Source organism: Armigeres subalbatus, chromosome 1 (genome assembly GCF_024139115.2).
Source record: "Armigeres subalbatus isolate Guangzhou_Male chromosome 1, GZ_Asu_2, whole genome shotgun sequence".
Lineage (NCBI taxonomy): Eukaryota > Metazoa > Arthropoda > Insecta > Diptera > Culicidae > Armigeres > Armigeres subalbatus.
The window spans coordinates 87,959,679-87,974,871 of record NC_085139.1 but is presented as its reverse complement, the minus strand read 5'-3'; the positions used below and the strand labels follow the sequence as shown (position 1 = coordinate 87,974,871).

General features: G+C 39.2%; 2 long non-coding RNA genes across 2 annotated transcripts; one reads left to right on the top strand and one right to left on the bottom strand.

The window, feature by feature from the left end:
* Window positions 1–5,794: 5,794 nt before the first annotated feature.
* On the bottom strand, window positions 5,795–7,254 carry LOC134220485 (uncharacterized). The gene is made up of 3 exons (XR_009981931.1): window positions 6,581–7,254; window positions 6,064–6,482; window positions 5,795–6,008 (listed from the first exon to the last, which is right to left on the bottom strand). It is a non-coding gene; the product is annotated as an uncharacterized LOC134220485 (long non-coding RNA).
* A 572-nt stretch (window positions 7,255–7,826) lies between these two features.
* LOC134220427 (uncharacterized) lies at window positions 7,827–9,290 on the top strand. Its single transcript, XR_009981910.1, has 4 exons — window positions 7,827–8,264; window positions 8,324–8,503; window positions 8,566–8,752; window positions 8,814–9,290. It is a non-coding gene; the product is annotated as an uncharacterized LOC134220427 (long non-coding RNA).
* Window positions 9,291–15,193: the final 5,903 nt, after the last annotated feature.

Genomic DNA, 15,193 nt, shown 5'->3' with positions numbered 1-15,193 from the left:
ATTATTTCTCTGTTCGTTCAACAAAAATATAGCGATGTTTCAGTTTTAATGGCACAAATTCTTCACCACGGTCTTACACTCTATTCTTCTATCATTGCGCAATTAATGTTTGTCCACCGAAAATAATGGGCCTTCTTCAATCAAGGACCGCGATGCCACCCTTTACATAAATCGCACTCTCATCGTTTATGCAAATTAACGACTTTTTAAACTTAGCCACCGGCCGATTGACGACCCTTTTCACTTGTAAGCCTCAGTTTTATCTGGCAGGTGCGTTGTTTGTTGTCTATTTTACAAATCCTGAGCACCGTTCACCCCTCCTCCAACGTGCATTCCAACCACTCACCCTTGAGGGCTACAACAACTGACTATGACCTCGCGTCAATGGCCTATTGGAAGGGGACAACCATCGCCAAAGCTGTCCAGGACCAACTGACTTCTGGAAAACCTCACTGACACAGTGAGGCACATTCTTCTGATAACGCTCAACAGCTGTCTGTAAGGCAAGGACCAAGTTGAAAGTTTGAATGAACCGTCGTGCTCCGTTCGGTCGGGCCTTCGCCTTCGTGGATGTCGTTCAGTATCATCCTCTGCCGAGGAGTAACACGTGCTGCGCAAGGATGGTATCAAAACCGGTGTGATACGGTCAGAATGTGAATAAAACAGGAATACGTTTATGAATGAATTGATGGTCTTGCCATGACCTTACCCTAATGCCGAAAGATGGACAAGGAGAAGGACATGCATTGCCTACTTTTCTGGCAAGAGGACAGGCGCAGTTCGGATTCATGGAAGACTAATTACAATCGTTCCGAATTTATTTAATTAATTGAACGAAGACAATGTTTCTCATTCCCTATGCATTCTGCAATTATATAAAGACCAGAATGTTTAGAAAACAGCGCACCATTGGTTTGTTGTAATGTAAAGCTTTCAAATAATAACTGAGGAAATGCTAATAGAATTATAAGTTGAAAAGCAGTCCAAGGTTTGTTGATACTGACAATGATAGCTTCAAGATTTTTTTATGTACAGGTTATCCGACTTCGTCAGATGGAATAACCAGCGCGGGGAAACATACATTTAGTACAAAACGTAAACAAACGAGCATAAATTTCATACAAAAATCCTAGATGGCTAACTTGGGGACATTGACGTCGGATAATCTTGATAGCTTGTAGAGGATTATGTACAGTTAGTGCCGCTTCTGATTGTCTTCTTTTTCTTATTGGTATTAAATCCCCACTGGGACATTGCTGCCTCCAACTTCATTATAGCACTTGTACATTTATAGCACTTCTGCTCTGAGCTGTCGCAAGGTTCGTGCCACTGATCATGAGGCTAACAAGATGATACTTCTTAAATATGGCCAGGAATGTGACACCTAATCCGAAAATTGCCTAGACCGGCACCGAGAATCCAACCCCCTGCATGGATCCATGATTCACAATATTTTCTTTTGTATACTTGATACAGCTCATGATTCATGCGTCTGCGCACACACACCATTTTCTAGTTCTCCGAGTATTGTGCGCACTTTTCGCTCCGAAAACCCTGGAAAGCTCTCCGGCCGCCTCTTTAACGTCCATGTTTCATGGTCCATAAATGACCACTGGAAGAATAAGAGGTTTGTGGAGAAATTTCGTTTCCGTTGTTCCGGGACCTGTTGGTTACGTATTCCGTAAAAGGCCCAATTCGCAGCAGCAAAACGTCTTTTTACTTCGCGGGAAACGTCATTGTCACATGCCACAAGCGTTTCAAGAGCACGAAAAACGAACCCACCGCAGAAAGAATATAAAAGCTGATTAGCGAGGCGCAGGAAAAAATGGAGAACGATATGTGGAGTTCTATCCCAAGTAGCATTTTGGTTTTATAATGGTTTTAAGATCCTCTTGTAGAGTAAATAATGGTCTTCAAGAGAGTTATAAACTAAAATGTTACTTGGGATGAGTCTGTCAATGGCGTGGGAGAAAGACAGCGCCATCTCGTCATGTGCAACGACCATCAAGGGAATTTGCTGACAGATAAAACCGAAGGTTGCTGCCAGGTGGAAGCAACACTTGATACTTTGTTGAATAGTGAAGGACGGTGCATCGGTGAACAGAATAAATATTAGCAGTGATGGACAAGCGTAGAGTCGCCTATAACTAGAGCTGAAAACAATAAGGTGCGGGAAGGACCAGCTCCCGGCTGAACTTCTCAAACATGGCAGTGAGGCAGCTCTATGAAGTTCTGCACCATATTATGTCGAAAATAAGGAAGACGAGGAAATGCCTGCAGCTGGTTGACGGCCTCATTGCCCTCTCTTTAAGAAAGGGCACAGACTGAAGTGCGCCAACTACCGAGGAATAACCTCCTTAATTTGGCGTACAATTATGTCCTCATTCTGTTCAATAGATTGAGACGCTTGAAGAGTCTTTGGTCGGCGAATACCAAGCAGGTTTTCGTGAGGGCCGATCAACGACTGATTAAATGTTTACCCTGAGACAGATCCTTGATAAAGTCCGGAGTACAACTTGCAGACAGATCATCTGTTTATTGATTTCAAGCGGCGTACGATTCAGTGAAACGGAATAATTATGGCAAATTATGCTTGAACATGGTTTTCAGAAACTGATACGGCTATCTGATAAAGTTGACGATCGAAATCGTAAGGTTGAGGATGAATATCGACGTCATTTGTTACCTTAGATGGATTAAGAGGATGCCCTCGAATCTACGATATAGCGCCTGAGGGTGCGATTAGAGAGCTGGTGCAAAGAAGCGGTATCATTATCACAAGATCGCATATGCTCCTGGATTGCGACGGTATCAACATTATCGGGATTGATCGCCGTGCCGGGAAGAGGCTTTTGTGCCTTTAAGAGGGAGAAGCGAGAATGGACTCACGATCAATACCAGCAAAACGAAGCATGGTCGCTGGCAATCACGTGGGTTCATTTGTGGTGGTGGTAGTGAAATGGTGCGGATAATGAAAATTTGAAGTGGTAGAAGAATTTGGTATCTTGGAACATTAGTTACGTGCGATAATGATGTTACCGCGATGTGAAAAGGCGATTGCAGCCGCAAATAGAGCTATTACGGACTTCGTAACCACCGTAACGTAGTCTGCAAACGAAACAAAACTCGCGCTGTATACTTCTGATTCTTATGGTGGCTTTATAGGGCCATGAAATATGGACGTTAAAGGAGGCTGATCGAGAGCTTTCGGATGTTGAGGAAGGTGCTGCGGACAATACTGGCGGTAAACAGGAGAACGGTATCTTGCGGCGTCACGAAATGTACCAGGTGTATAAAGGGCTGATATTATTAATCTTATTCAACACGGGACTACGGTGGCTGGTCAGTTGTCCGTATGCCGGAAGTCAAGAAGATAATATTTAGTAGAGAACCGAAGAGGCTGCAGGCTTCGTGGAAGGCCCAACACAACTAGTTTTATACAAGTTTATAGTGCACATATAAAACATAGTATCATCTTTAATGACATACTATTTTCTAACGCTTATAAGTCCAAAAAAGCGCAAAAATTGCGTCTTATAAAACATCGTTCTAGTCATAAAATATGTTTTTAGTTTCATCTGTATAACTAGTATATATATGTCTTATATGCAGATTATATAACATACTATAACAAATTGAGTAATGAAAGCGTAATTAAATGCTTCTATAGTACATATCTATATGTTATATATTAGTTATTTTTAAGTATATTTTTAGCCGAGCAATAATTATGCCATAAGAATAGTTACATTTTATTACATTAATATATCAATAAATCGATAACTTAATGGATGGTCTTTGTACATGAAGTTGATTTACAACAAATATTATATTATATACAGAAATGACTTTGTGATTAATAGGAAAATGTCGTTTCTCCTTGCCGTTCGAGATTTATTGTGTAACTTTTCATTATACTTCTAAATTTTGCGCCATAGTTTTTTATTTATGATCAGACTAAGACCGGAGTGGCCTTTGATTGCAGTACTCAAATTAATTCATGAAAAATGTTACTTAGGTCCTTTTGAAAAGTTAAGCGAGATTTCTTTATTGAGGCTTTGCCGCCATGAGCCTCTGGGTCTGCCTCTGCTGCGATGTCCTGCTCCAGTCTAATGCTTGTTTACAGATTTCGTTTCCGCCTACGTAGAGTGTGACCGACCTTCCGATCCTGAATTTCTGTTGCTATTTTTCTGGTGACAACGACGATGGAGCTCTGCTGTTTGAGATCCAGCTTGCGAGGCCACCAGGCCGAATTATACCGCAGGCATCTGTTAATGAACACCTGCAGCCGTTGAGTGTTCTCCACGATACACAACATGTTTCGCTAGCATATAACAGCACAGATTTCACGTTAGAGTTGAAAACCTGCATTTTGGTGCGTTCACTTATCTGCCTGTTTTCCAGATATTTCTGAAACTCGCAAAGGCAGCCCTTGCTTTCTTGATCCGCGTTATGTCGATCTTGGTACCGCCGTCTGACGCCATTTGGCTACCAAGATATTGAAGCTTTCAACATTCTCCACTGGTTGCCCGGCCACTGTGAAACTGAAGGAATCACCGTGTTTACATCCAACGATTTGGTTTTGTTGACGTTGATGACAAACCTGCCGGAAGGAGCGCTCGGCAAGGTCGTTGAGCTTACTTGCATATCAGAGTGCCGCGCGAGGAGTGCAACATCATCCGCCAATTGAAGTCATTTAGGTGCTCCATGGTTATAGCGCCATACCAGCCTGAGGTTTGGTTCACGGTCAATCGCATCTACCAGAATCTCGTCGATTACGATGAGGAACAGTAACGGTGATAGAATACATCCGTTTCACACCAGCTACGACCCGGATAGGGTCGCACAAGACCCCATTGTGCAGCACTCACACGAGAAGGTTGTACTGTGCCTCGATGAGGCCGATGATTTTCTCAGGAACCCCTTGCGTTCAGGGCGCCCCACATATTCTCGTGATTGAGACGGTCGAAAGCTTCGTAGTCAATGAATACCAAGAAAGGGAATCTTGAATTCGTTGACCTGCTCCAAAATGATGAGGAAAGTACGTAACTGAACGAAGCATACTGATATAAAACTTACTCACATGTCATATGCCTACTAAAAAGAAATGTAGTGAAATTTAAATGAAAACGTAGAAAACAATATCTATATTCTTTTCTAGTGAATACTACTTGTCACGAATGTATGAAAAATATATGAGTGGGGAACTCAGACCGAAGTCTATGTTTTGCATCAATCGCTAATGAAAAATTGTGCCGAAACATCATGAGAGAAATTTACAAAAAATAAGTTCTGAGTATGACATAATTATTTCATAACTCTATTTTTGGTCCCGTCCGCCTCTAGTGGACGGGAATTATCATCACTCACACGGGCATTGCGCAAACTATTATTCCAATTCACTTAAAATCTATGTGTTTGTTGAAATTTCAATTCACTTAAATTTAATTACATTTTTTAGTGAATTGAGAGCAGTGAGTACCATCACTAACGAATCATTTAACTTCTACAAACGAAACTAGATGGAAAATATCCGCATACGTTTTCATGTAACTCTTACACGGATAAAAATATAAAAGCTAAATAGATTAAAAACTAATCTAAAACCATATTCTGTCTATCCACTCATTACAATGATTAAATTGCCAATAAGCTGTGAATGATTAATCTAAATTTATTCATTGGACTGCTTATTCCGTGTTTAATAGAATCAAGATTAATGGCAATTTATTTCAGTTAAATGATTTTATTTTCAGAAAAAAAATGACGTTTTGGAATTAAGAAGACGGCACGGCATTTGTTTCAGAAATTATATTTTTCGGAGCAAAGGTTTCTACATTTTTCTGGTGGACATGTGTCGTAGTCAGGGTGAATGTAATCCCGTTTTGAGCATGCTCGACTGATGAGATATTCCATTAGCGCTTCGTAATCTTCTACCCAAGTGATTAGATGGTTGACCCAAAAGCATCTGTTTTTCCACCAGTGTTAAATGGAGCAGTATCTGATACCTGCAATTTTATAAATATGTAGTTTCGTGTACGAGAAGATTCATGGTTTTCCTACCTGTAGCTTGCTGAGGAATTGGAGCTGGGAGACTAAAAGCTATTATCTGATCGGAGATCTTCTTCTTCTTCTTCTGACCGGAGATATCCTGACGGAATACACTGTTCAATGGCCGCCTTCCTTGGACAGATTGAACCTCCTTCGTTCTCGATCCGGAAAGGTGGCTATAGATGTTAGTGGTCTAGGACTGACAGGAACTCGACTCGTTGATGATTTCGCCTCCAAATACAACAATGTTGTTTAAAAAAAGTCATCATCGATGTTGTCGATCGAAATTTGATCTGTTGGCACTCGCTTAGGCGTATTTAGAACCAATTTTATATCCTTCCCGGAAGAGGCCGTAGACTTCGAGGAAGGCCGCGAACACGATGGCTTTTTGCGGTTGAAGATTCGATTCAGCTTCCGTTCGACGCGGTATTCTTTATTATTGTTGCGTAGCAATAAATCACAATAAAAAAACGAATATTCAAAAAATTATAAATCAGATCGTGTAGGAATAAACTGTTTAACCCATTACCTATTATTTCGGCCGATCCTTATAAAATTTAGAATAAAATGTAGAATATGGATGCTAACTTAAGAAAAAAAATTTGTCAAGTCCCGAGAGTAACTTGATAAGCAATTGGATGATTAAATTTTAGAAAAGCATTACAATGCATAAAACAAAATCATGCTATTCTAATTTAAAAGCGTTGAAATAATTAAAATTCAATAAAGCTTGAAAAGGAATAAAGAATAAGCTAAATAGCTTTTTCATTTTTATCCGTGTAAGTGAAAATTATTTTGAGTGTGGGTCTTCATATATTTTTTGCCTTTCTCGTACAACAAAGTTGTACCGAAAGGCTATCATTTCACTCCGAAAACGAGCTTTTTATAGAAGCCTCGGAGACCTATAGTGTTATATACCAATCGACTCAGCTCGAAAAGCTGAACAAATGTCCGTCTGTCCGTGTGTATGTATGTGTGTGCGTATGTGTGTGCACAAAATCTAAGAAAAACATTGAACAACTTTTCATATAGTAACACGCAGAGAAATGTTTTTTAATCTCAATGATATTATGTATAAAAACAATAAAAATAATTATTGTTCCCCGGCTAATAATTTTATTTGTTGAATTCAACAAAAAATCAGATTTGATTAGACGAAAAATATTGTTGTTTCTACAATGTTCCAAAACAGCACACAAAATAAAAATTGTTGAATTTACAATATATTTTTTTGTTTGTACAAAAAATATTTTTAATACAAAAAGAAAAATTTTTGCTTTCAACAATATTTTTTTTTAAATTCAAAAAATAAATAAATATTATAATCAAAAATTTATTTTCAATGTTATATAAAATTTCTTGTGATTATCAATTATTTTATTTTTGGGTAGGCTTCGGTGGAAAATAAAATCACAAAAATTTTATTTGTATTTTTTTCAAATATTTACTCCACAAACTAGTTACACTGGATTGCAGTAGAAACAACAATGAAAATTTTTGAATTAAATATATTTCAGTTTTGATTTTAAAAATAAAATATTTGGGTTTAAAAAATATTTCAATAATTTTATTTTTTAGTTCAAAAAGGTAGATTTTCTCTGGGTGAATCCTTAACCGATTTTCTCGCAACAAGTTTCATTCGACAGGGGACAAAGCCTAGTTGATCACTATTGAATTTTATATTGCGTTTGAAAGTTATAAAGAAAATGGTACTTCGAACCATATTAACGCTATATAAGGTTGGTGTCTTGGCTAAATGCGAGAAAGGCAGTATCACTCTTAGTATCACCACTAGGTGAATTAAGTTGGTTTTTTATTACCGATTTTCTCACAATAAGTTGCATTTAACAGGGGGCAAAGCCTGGTTGAACACCATTCAATTTGACAGCTATCGGCCACTATTTTCAAAAGTTTATAATGAAAATGATGTATCGAACCACACAACCCAGCAAACAATCAGTTCGACGTTAGACACTAGTTAGGGGATGTTAGTTATGTTGCCGTGCAAATACATAACCATTTTTATGATTTTATGCTGCTGCAATAGTATTCGTACGTGTATATTTCAATTGTGACTGTTTTGCTTTTGTATGCAGCCGCACGAAGCCGCACTGCTGAGGTGCTGAAAAAAAAACAATGATGAAAAAAGTTTCCGAGCAATCAAATCGTTTGGTCCGCGCGGTTGGGATCCACTTCTTCCAATGCCGTGCCAGGTAAGTTTTGTGTTGTTTGTTAATAAAAAAATGAATTGCAAATGCTTTTATATTTACAGAGATCGTGTGGATGCCGGCATCAATCTGGTGGCAGAACGAAAGTAAAATCCATCGATGGCGGATGCGGTAAATTTATCAACTTTAAAAATCGGATTCGAATAAACCGGCTGCTGAACCGGCTGAGGCTGCTGATCGAGTTGCCGACGATGGTCATTAGTGCTGTGCTACTGTTTGTGATGGTAGGTAGATACTTTACGAGTGGTTTTTCCCAAAGTTTTTCATTCGGACATACCTCTTGTAGCACTACATGGACCTACTGGCCAATCTCCGAGAGAAGCTCTCCCACCTTCACGAGTATCTATATTTATGATGGGAATTTCAAGTCATCAAGGCCGTGTGGATGCCTACATCCGGAATGCATGTGCTGCAGCGAGAAAAACGGCACAAGTAGGAAAGCCTTTTAACAACAGATACCGACAATTAGTCAGGTAAATTCTGTGTTGATGTTTACGAGGTTATTTGAATTCATGAAGATTTTTCCTTTTACAGACTACGTCGGCTACATAGGCAGTCCAAAATCATGGACTTTATTCCAGCGCCAGGAAGCTGTGGATATATTCGATACCTATTTTAAAAGAAAAGTGAAAAGCTCCATCAAAACCAAATGGAAAACGTTGCTTTTCAAAACGATTTCGTATAGAGATTCTAGATTTTTCGAATGAGAAGCCATTTGATCAAAATGTAGATTGAAACAACAATATTGTCAATGGTTAAATCACCGAAACTCTTTTTATAAACTGAAGGTAAGGAAAGCCTTCGCGAACGCACTTTTGTAAAACAATCAAACAGAACTTTAAAAATAATAATTGCACAAAAATAAACAAACTATTCTTCATTTAATTCAGTTTTGTTTGCATCTAGCTGTCATTCGGTGCAAAAGTGTGCTTGTGTTGGTTAGTAATATATTTCGCGCCAATACATGCACTTTTTGCTCGTATGACAGCTGGATGTAAATAAACCAGCATAAAATCCCACCCGAAAATACCCTAACCACTGCCTAACCGCCTAAAGCGAAACATAGCTAACGTTCATCTAATGTGAGGGTAACGGGTTATTGCGATTTGCAAATAAAATTAGCATTGCAGACAACCTGCGAGCAACTTGCACAGGAACGAGCTGTCACAATTCATGCTGATTCGTCTATTTTAGACGTGTTATTCATTGGATTCATGATAGTTTTAGTTCGATGTGTACATCGGAGCAGTGGTGCTAACATGTTTTACTTACTTTTCAGGGAAGTATGTCAAACATTATCAGTTTATTTATTAGTTTTATCATAGTTTCCTGTAAAAAATAACTTTCTTTCACAATATTTTAAATGTGGAATAAGAGCTCATTATATATTGCTTAAATAGAATGACAAATCATTACGACTTCGATTATAACATAATCTTCTTGAAAGATAAATTGATCAGCAACACTGTATGCAAGATCTTTTGCATTTTTGTTGCAACTTCGTGCATTTGGCGAACTCATCGCAAATTGCAATATATTAAAATATGCATAAATCATTAAACATACCTAACAAAAGTGTTGCAGATCTGTCTAATTTTAGTCTCATTTTACCCTAAAGTTAGTGAGAATGTTAGGGTAACTTTCTAACAGGTTACACTCATATTAGGCTCAAGTTAGAGTTACCTTGTTTGCTGGGAAGGTTTGTGTCTTAGCTAAATGCAAGAAAGGCAGTTTCACTATTGTCGGCGTAGCACCAACATAGAATTCGGAAGTCAGGACTTCCGAACCGAACTTTCTTCCGAAGTTTTATCTGTCAAACTAATTGATGCGTTGATTAGCGCATCTTTTGGCGAATCCAGCGCACTACTTCCGAAGTTGGGAAAAATGCCTGTATGGAGAAAAATCCAACTTCGGTATAAAAAGCGGCATAAATTTGTTCCGGATAGACAATACTTAGGTGCATTAAATTAGGTTCTTCAAATGAAACGGTTGCTCGGGATAAAACAAAAAAGTTATTGTTGCCGCAAACATGTGCTTGGTGCAATGTGATTTTTCTTTTTTGCCTTTCTCGTACAACAAAGTTGTACCGAAAGGCTATCATTTCACTCTGAAAACGAACTTTTTACAGGAACATCTGATAGTAAAGTTTCTTATACCATTCGACTCAGTTTGATGAATCGAGGTGATGTCTGTGTGTGTGTATGTATGTATGTGTGTATGTTTGTGTGTCTGTATGGTCACTTTTTCAACCTCAAAAATTCACACGATTTTCATGTACTTAGACTTAACTGATTTTACCGCAACAAGTTGCATTCCGCAGAGCCACTCTTCTAATTTCATGCTATTTAATTTGATCAAGATTGATTAATGCGTTCGCAGCTGACAAGGAAAATGGTTTAGGCAGTTTTCCATTTTTTCCCATATAATCGGGACTACGAGCATTGAGCAGCTACCATGCTGTAATATAAATTACGTTTGCTCAATGGGTTAGAAACCTCGCTACGGCAATATCGATAACGCTAACGCAACGAGCAAAGCTTTTTGAAGCTTGCAATGTGGAACGTTTTGAACACGAAAACTAATCGACGAACAACGTACGCGCTTTTAAAGTTAGAGCCCGAATAGAAAATACAATAGAATTACATTAAAATATCATTAAATTACAATACATTTTATTGAGGAACAATCAATTCTATTGTTCTTCTATTGTACCAATTAAATTGCCTTATTGTTGTTCCAATAAACGTACAATAAAATCTATTGACAGAAAAATGTTGACAATAGAATAACAATAAATTCTATTGTAATTGCAAAAAATTATTCGAGAAATTTGCGATTTTTTTATTGTTACGGTAACTAACAACCCCTAATTTCTATTGTAAAACTGCCATTTACAATAGGATTTATGGTGGCAAACAATATTCTTAATTGTTATTCTATTGTGAACAACAATAGAGTTTATTATAATTACAATTAAAGTTATCGTATTGTTACAATAATTTCTATTGTAATTCTATTGGACTTTTTTATTCGGGAGCCGACTCGATGATGTTTATTGCCATTTGGCAACAGAAATTGCACTCGATAACGACACGATTAACTGCTGGTTCGTACGCTCGTGGCCATGGTGGTGTTTGCGTTTGTTTTGTGTCATACATTGGAAGAGGAAATAGAGGGGTTTCATCGGTTTCATTGATGCTTCAACATGCTGTATGGTTTGGGTGGTGTGGAGTAATGGTGAAGTTTGGGTGATTTCAAGGGCAAATTGGAATATAGTTTTCATTTTATACATCTCCTTATTTCCATATTATATTATGTATGCGGTTTTGTTAGTCTTCTATTTATATTTAGGACTAGTTGACCCGGCAGACGTTGTCCTGCATAGTAGGCGAGAATGTGCGTTCTGAACTGCCCATGCAAAGTTCGCATAGGAATCACAATTTTAGTTTTTCACGGTTTGCTCAAATTTCCTCGTAATTTTCGCTTTAGGAAATATCATATAAACCCGTCGGAAACAATAACGAATGTTTCTGCTGCAGAAATGAAAAAAATCCACCCAGCCGTTTTCGAGTTATGCGGATACGAACACAGACCATTTCATTTTTATATATAAGATTGGTTCAAAAATGGCATCGGAGCCTTGGCGAAGGGGGGTGGGGGTGTCGTTGGTTGAATAATCTTAAATGTATTTGACGTCATATTCTAGTCGGCCTTGAGAGTTATTGGCTTAATTTTCAAAATGTTCGTGTACATTTTACTCCGAAATCGAACCTTTTATAGAAGTCTTGGAGACCCATGATGTTACCAACCCGACCAGTTAGTCATAACAATCATATCATTGTGTGTTACAAGTAACAATACTTGAAATAATTTCTCTGTCAAGAATGAATGAAAGAAAATTTCACGATCGTCATAACTTGATTATAGCATATTGTATTATGCTTATTTTACAGAAAAACAAAATTGCCAACATTTTTGGTAGGGTAACTGTACCAATTTTGGCCAGTTTCTCGAATAACTCCAAAAAATAAAGCATTTTTTGCGGATTTTATTAGCTGTAACAGGAGATATATCCCTTACGATTCTTCGCTATGAAAAATGATCGAAATTTTTTTGCAAAATATGCATTTTTCAGGATTGGTCAAATTAGGCACTAAGGTGGCCAAAACCGGTACACTTCCCCTAGATAGTGTGCGGCATGGTTAATGATAATCAATGCATACACTGAACAGTGTACAGTGTGCTGAACGGTCACACCTTTTGAATGTACCTTGCACGCTGTCGACATGGCGACAGACCGACACAACGCATCACACGCTTACGCGCGAAGTCACATTCGGCAAGCGCCTCTGCAAGCTGCATCATTTTCCGGTAGCATAACAACAGGTAAGTCGCCATTTTATATATAATAAGTATAAACTCCAAGCGCTGGGTTATTCCTCGTATGCGGAAGTGCACATTTTGGCGATCCTGCCAGGAGTAATTAAATATTGACTTGATTCCCAAAAGTTAGAAGGAATAACCCAGACGCTAGCAAATCAGCCCAACAAACGAACTCCATTTTCTTTTTTCAAATCTGATGATGCAAAACAAAAAGTTCTTAGCGTGACGGGATGTCCGCATCAACTAATTACCTCAGTGTTAAAAGAAATCAGTCCTTAGCGTGACGGGATGTCCGCATTACCAAATAACCTCGGCGAAACAAAAGATCAGTCTTGGGCGTGACGGGATGTCCGCAAAACTCGCGCTTAGTATGGCGAGGCATGTGGTTTTACAATTGATCCTTGGCATGTTAGGAAATCTTTTAAACAAATGTCCTTAGTACGCCCACAAATGTCCTGGGTGTAACGAAATGTCCATTCAAACAGGCGTGACGGGATGTCCGCGACAACAAAGAGTTGAGCCGTCCGTATAAAAGTCCACGGCGTAACAAAGTGTCTTTGTGACAAGTCCTAGGCGTGACGGGATGTCCGCATAATTTCAAATGATCTTGATTGTGGAACACAATCTTTGGCGTGACGGGATGTCCGCAAACCTGCTCAATGTGTAATAAAACCTCCAAGCAAGGTTCTTTGATGTCACTGCCCACTTGATATCCTCTGTCATTATCTTAAAAAAAAATGTACTAGTTAGACGAAAACAAAACCCTTGCACCCATTGAAATTATCCTTTAAATACAGACATTCGCCCTGTAATAGGAAACATTATGCTTGACTAAAGCTCGAGTGCTCGTTAATTGTGTCTATTCCAGATCATATAAGTAATTGTTCCAAACAATATGTCAAGTAACGGGAGATATGTCCGAGCGCCCGAGTACCTCTACTCACAATCCAGCGATGACGAGTGCGAGCAGGGAACCTCTCCGACGATGAACAACATTCACGATTCGGATAACGAGTCCGTTGATAACCGAAATGACATTGACCTTTGCTCCGATTTCGTTCATCCAGTCGTGTCTGGAGTTCAAGGCCAAGATCTCGACAACATTCAAGATACCGTTAGTCAGGTCATCGATCCCTCCGCTGCATCTGGATGCAGTAAGACTTCAACGGACAGCAACGAACAGCGACTCCAAAGGATGGAAAACGCACTGTTCGACATCACCAAGGCAATCCACTCTATGCAAACGACACGAGCCACACCGTATATCCCTGACGCTGATCAAAATTGGTGCACTCCTGTCAGTAGCTCGGGTGACATCGCTTTGCCCAGTATTCGTTGGGACAACATAAAACCATTCCCATCCGGAGTACCAGCGAATAAGATGTGGGAAGAATGGAACCGGTACATCGAAAATTTTGAAATTGCTGCTTCCCTGAGCAATGCCAACGATCCAGTTCGAAGAACGCAGTTGCTCTTTCTCTCGATTGGGGACGAATTGCAAAATATCGTCAGAGCGGCTAAATTAAAACCGAGTTTGAACGATGCAGGATGTTACCGTAATTTTGTCGACAATATTCGAAAACATTTTCAGTCGATGACGGATTCAGCGGCCGAACATGAAGCCTTCTCGAACATGCGACAGGACAGATCTGAATCAGCAATCGCTTTCCACGCTCGATTAACGGCAAAAGTTCGACTTTGCGGATACAGCTCAACAGATCAAGACCGATTTGTAAGGGCGCAGCTGTTGAAAGGTCTGAGGAATAGAGAGTTGGTTAAGGCTGCAAGAACATACGGACACGACACTAACTACATAGTGCAAGCAGCTACTCGTGACGAAGCCTATGAAGCGGAGACAGCAATCCAAGCATCATCTCAGCCTTTTGAACAGTATGCCATCAACCGTGTACAACGACAGTCCCCACGACAACCGTCATATCGTGAGTCATCCAGCAAACGTCCAAGGCCGGGAAGAATGGTAGACAGAACAGAGTCTAAACGATTCCGAAATAATCAGCAAGCACCGCGAAGAGATTTGCAGGAACGGGGACGCCGTGCTCGCTGCCGCCGTTGTAATGGTCTGCCTCATTCGAATTATCCTTGCCCAGCGCTAAACAGGAACTGCAATTCATGTGGCGAACGTGGACATTATGCCGCTGCTTGCCGCCAATCCCGGATCCGTCATCTCCAAATCAAATCCAATGATTCACCGACACGCGACAATAACATCGACCATGCTCAGGTATTGAACGATTAATTAATAATAACGCAATAAAAGTTGAATTTCTTTCCTAAAAAAATATATATATGTATAGTTTGATTTGTATATAACTTATATATGTACAATTTTAGCATGTAAACACACTTTCTCTCGAAGACGTGTTGGTCACCTGTCGACTAGGTTCATCAAGTCCAGTCCAAATGCTTGTGGATTCTGGGGCTGATGTCAATGTAATCGGTGGCAGAGATTGGTTACGTCTCAAGCAAGAACATTTGTCGGGCTTAGCTGACTTGAAAATAGCAAAAATGCT